The sequence below is a fragment of the Puma concolor genome, chromosome C1, assembly GCF_028749965.1.
Source record: "Puma concolor isolate L17-30 chromosome C1, mPumCon1.1.hap2, whole genome shotgun sequence".
Lineage (NCBI taxonomy): Eukaryota > Metazoa > Chordata > Mammalia > Carnivora > Felidae > Puma > Puma concolor.
Window position 1 is genome coordinate 62,703,602 of NC_141674.1, and position 5,371 is coordinate 62,708,972.

Consider the following 5,371-nt stretch of genomic DNA (forward strand, 5'->3'; position numbering starts at 1 on the left):
TATTTCTATCATTTTTGTATCTCTGATTCCTTGCACATTGTTGGTTTCTAACAAGTACTCTCTAAACTATTTCAGTTTATAGACACATTATATGTGTGAGAGTTCAGAGCATTATCTAATTTATTACTTTATAGACAAATCACAAATTCCTGGTCAAATCCTACTATTCATTTCTTGGAAGAATCTTTATATGATTGATAAAATCAAGGGATAAGGTGAAAAACTAAGCTTCGAAGACACTGTGCATAGTATCATGCTTTATGTCTGATGAGGTATCCACATTTCCAGATTCAGCATTCCAAGATACACCTTGTGACCAAAGGTTATAGATCCTGTTCTTATAGAAAGCCTTTTGAAATCTTTTTATTGTGAAGTGATTTCCCCCATATTGACTACTCCATTTCCCTCTGTCTTTTTATGTATATCGGTATATACATATATGCCCATAAATATAACTATTTTTTTCTGAACCATGTGAGAGGAAGTTGAAGATACCATGCTTCATTATCCTTAAATACTTCGATGCATATTTTCTAAGAATGAAGACAGTCTCATATAATCTCAATAAAAATATAAAAACCTATATAATCCACCAATCCTATCAAATTTCATCAGTTGTCTCAATGATATGCTTTTTAATCATTTGTTTTTCTTATCCAAGACCCAGTTTAGGAACTTAACGTAAATTGCATTGTCTCTTGGGGCACCTGGGTGGCTTGTTCGGTTAAGCGTCTGACTTCGGCTCAGGTCATGAGTCGGTCCGTGAGTTTGAGCCCCGCGTCGGTCTCTGTGCTGACAGCTCAGAGACTGGAGCCTGTTTCAGATTCTGTGTCTCCCTCTCTCTCTGCCCCTCCCCTGTTCATGCTCTGTCTCTGTCTCAAAAATAAATAAACGTTAAAAATTTTTTTTTTAATTGCATTGACTTTCTATTTCTCTTTAGTCTCTTTTAATCATTAATAATTAGTTAGCAAGTCTTTGTCCTCATAACACTGACATGTTTGAGAAATATATGGAGAAGGTTTTTAAAAATGCTATCAGTGTATATTTTCTCATATTTATTCATAGTTAGATTCAGGTTATGCATTTTTGGCAAGAAAACTACACAATGATGAGTTCTTGTCAATATATAATTTTAGGAGACATGTGACTTCAGTTTATCTTATCAGTGGTCCTAATATTAATTCTTAATATGATATCTGCTAGGTTTCTCCATTCTTAAGATAATATTTTTTCCTTTATTTATAATAAGAAATTTGTAGGATGCTATACTTTATGAGTATGCAAATAATCTGTCCTTCATCAAACTTCTATCCATACGTTGTAGCATAATTCTTGTTTGAATCAGTTATTACCATGATAATTACAAAAGAGTAATTTACTATTCCTTTATTCCTTCTACATTTACTAGTTGGCATTCTACTTCAAGAGAAAGTTTCCCCTTCGCCGTGTGTGTGTGTGTGTGTGTGTGTGTGTGTGTGTGTGAGAGAGAGAGAGAGATCACTATGGATTCAAATATTTTATTCAATGGTTTATAATCTGTTGCTATCATTCTTAATTGTCCCAGATGTAGACAATGCGAGTCACTTCAGTTTGGCTCGTGTGCCCTTTTGATATGTTCCCATCAGGTTTTAACCATTTCCTTATTATTTTACACAAGAAGATGTTCCAAGTTCATCATGTACTGCCCCCAGCCACAGAATCAGCTGAAGAGCCCAGTTCCTTGGCATTTAGAAATTATTTTCTGAACATTAGGTGTGTTCATGACAGCAAGTTTAAAAAACACACACACACATAATTATGAAATGATTCATCAGTGTATAATAATCAGTTAGTAAGTGATTATTATTCAAAGCCTGGATCTTACAGTTTACAGCATCCATGAGATGTGTTGACAGAAATGACATCTCAAACTGTCTCCTAAGTTTATTTCCCTGTAATGTAGCAGCAGGAATGTTCACATTAATACACAGAGATGCTATCTCCTTATATTCATTTAATGAGTTCCTTTGTTCCTCAGTTTTTCACCATTTCATATCTGCCCTTATCTATTTTCCAGGACATGGTAAGTCTTAAATAAACTTCTCTTAACTCCTTGGGGAAAAAAGCACCATGCAGAAACCAAAAAAATCTGGCTAATTTCGTTTTACTTAACAATTGCCAATAAGTTACTCAAACCTCCTGTGAATCTTGTGGCTAATGTGTACTGATGCTTTGAAATGAGGCAAAAGCAAATTAGTAAGTCGCACGAACCAGCCAGTGTTCCCACAGTAACAGGCATATTGTCAAATTGAAGTTTAATTCATTAGTTCTATAAATGGGAGGGTAGAGAAAGAAAAAGAAACACATTCTCTAGAGTTTTCACAAGCAGCCAGCAGGTGGCAGAATACTACAAACAGTGGACTTGGCTGAGCGGTTTGAGCATCATTTAAAACTGAAATGGTGAGTGTGGGTTTTTGGTTTGTTTTCTTTTCTTTATAAAACCAATTCCAGAATATTTTGATGTTTTTATTTTTAAGAAAAAAAAAACAAAAAACTCTGCCATTTATTCCTCTAAAAATGAAATCAAATAATGTCAAATGATACTTGGTATTTTAATAACAAAAGCCATATACTCAGAAATGGTCACCTTTGTTATTCCAGTAAGCCATTAAAATTGTATCATGTCTATGGTGTACAATAAAAGAAATACTGGGAACAAGTTTTACTTCAAAGTTTTAGTCTGCTTGAATCTAAAATTTACATATAGTTAGAATTGTAAGATCATCTTCTTAACTTCAAATATTTTTCACACACACGTAAGTAAAATGTATGTGCAAGAATTAATAACCAATGCAATTTTGTACAAATTCATAAGATGAATCTATATATCTATAGATGACTCTATATAGGCCTGAAAAGAAAATTGCTGTCTCTCTCTGTATATTTGTATTAAATCTATAGGAATCCTAGAGAAAGAGTGAATAATTACATTTATTTGGATTATAGATTTCCAGGTCAAATTTTTTGTTTAGTATTTTTATGTTATTATTCCTCATGCAATCCTGTTTATTCTTTACCTTAAATAGAAGCTCAACACTTAGACGACAATTAGTTACAAAATTTAAATATACAATAACCAACTCTCTAAATAATCCATTGCTGTTGGTCTAAAAGAATTGTCCTAAAATGGAGGCTCATTGATTCCTGGTGATTTATTCTAGACAACACATTCTAGATTTTGTACACCGTTTATAGGTTTTTTTTGATCCCTTGATTTAAGGGGCTTTTGTGACACTGAATTTTCTTTGAGATTGTATAGAGGAAATGTAAATGAAAGCACACTTTCAATGTAGAGTGCAGGGCAGAGGGTTTCAAAACACAGCACAACTGGGTATTTAGGACTCTGTGGTTTGGCGGTAAAAAGTAGAAATTAGAGAATCTAAAAGTAAAGCCTGGTAAGCCATAGTGTTCTTAATTCAAAGATAAAGATAATCAAATGCTGAGGAATCTTCAGTGATTTGTGTGTGCTTCCTACTGCTATTGTGTGTTGGATGTCGTCTTGGGAACATCTGGCTTAACCTTGTAATCTCTAGTTCACACTGTGTATTTGAAAAAACAAAGGAGCATTTTTCTTAAATATTGCATTTGCATTTTCACTTACAAACTTCTGGAGGTACTTGGCATGTGTTCCTTTGTGAACTTATGTTTTTACTTTCTTGCCTGGATCTCTTTTTTGGATGCTCTACTTAACTATTTCCCCAGACTTCTCTATACTGCACTCTAAGCAAATCAATCCTTTAAGTGGGAAAATACTATTTGAGGGGACATTATTTCACTCAAGGAATGAAGACTAGTTCTTTAAAAGGGTTACGTTTCATCAGTCATTTCTATAGTCGCTTCTTTTTCTGTCTTTCCTTATTTTTTAAAATCAAAAAGCTACATATGATGCCTTAACTCTTGGTTGGTCTGTCGGTGACTGCTGCCCTATTGATGTTAGCAGCCAAAATATAGAAATGTGCATATAGCTCGCATCAGCTCCAGTATCATGCCTTGTTTCTATGGAAAATACACGATTCAACTTAATTACATAATCTGTCGTTCTCTAAGACAGGGCTTCCAACAGGGCCAAACAATTCTAAAGCAGGTTCGTCTCTTTTTTAAAGAGGACTAATCAGAAGGGATTTGTGATACTGAAATCACTAAGAGGTAATTATAAATGATTTTGTGCAATTCAGAAATGAAAAATTCCTCCCCAAAGCCCCAAATCTTTGGGTCTATTTTGTTGTAAAATAATGGAAGTTTGTGTGCTTCACTTACCTATCATGCTAATGTTGTGCCTGGATTTCTTTAATGCCAAAAATGAAAATATGTTCCTATAAAGAAAGATGAATGGATTCCAAGTGACAATAAGAAATGACATGTAATATACTTCTTGAAGCAGAAATTTTCACAATGATGAAAGACAAGGGAATTTATTCCGTGAAAATAATATTAATGATGGGTTTCAACACTGATATTTTTCATTGTTTCTTTACAATCATAGAAGAAAAACATTTTCCAGAAAACTTTCCATAGTCTGTTGACATGTACATCAATTTTTACTGTTAAAGTAGAAACTAGTAATTACATTTTTAAAAATGACACTCTGGTAATTATATATTTTAAATATGAATCCTGATGTTTAATTAGGTCATATGACTGTAATATCAGCTTGCATTAGCAGGAGATTATCAAATCCCAGCAATTCATCCCATAGAGAAATACAAGAAGAAAAGGCTGCTATAATTGTGAGATTTAAATAGAATAAGCCATAATGCAGTACAATATTCTTTAAATATTTTAATGTTTACTCATGTTATTGAGTAATGAAATTTATCATCATGGCATATTCTTTGTAGATAATTACTGTGGTAGCAGTAAGCACATAGGAAGGAGCTTGGTGTTTTTTTCCAGGAAAGCTTTCAAATTAGGCTTAGAGCAGAATTCAAAATGTGTATTTGAAAATGGTTTTGTGTATTTTCAATATGCATATGTATACGGTATTAGTTTTTTTTTTTTTTTTCTGAAACTAGTTACATTGTGCTTGGATATTCAGTTAAGCAATTTTTGTTTTTTAACCTGTATCACAAATCTGCATTTTATTAGCTCTTACTTTCACTTTTTTTCTAATTTTCATTGATAAATAATGCAGTGCATATAAAACCCATTTTTAGCATATGTATCTATCATTTGCAGTCAATTGTTTCTAAAACACTTAACTATATGCCTATATTTTCTATTTTAATGTTTCAGTTTGAATTTATTACAGTGCATTCAGGGTTTTTGTTAATTTGTGTTCTAATTCCTCCTTGCTTCTCTAAATAGCACTGACTGGTATTTAGTTTCATTTTTT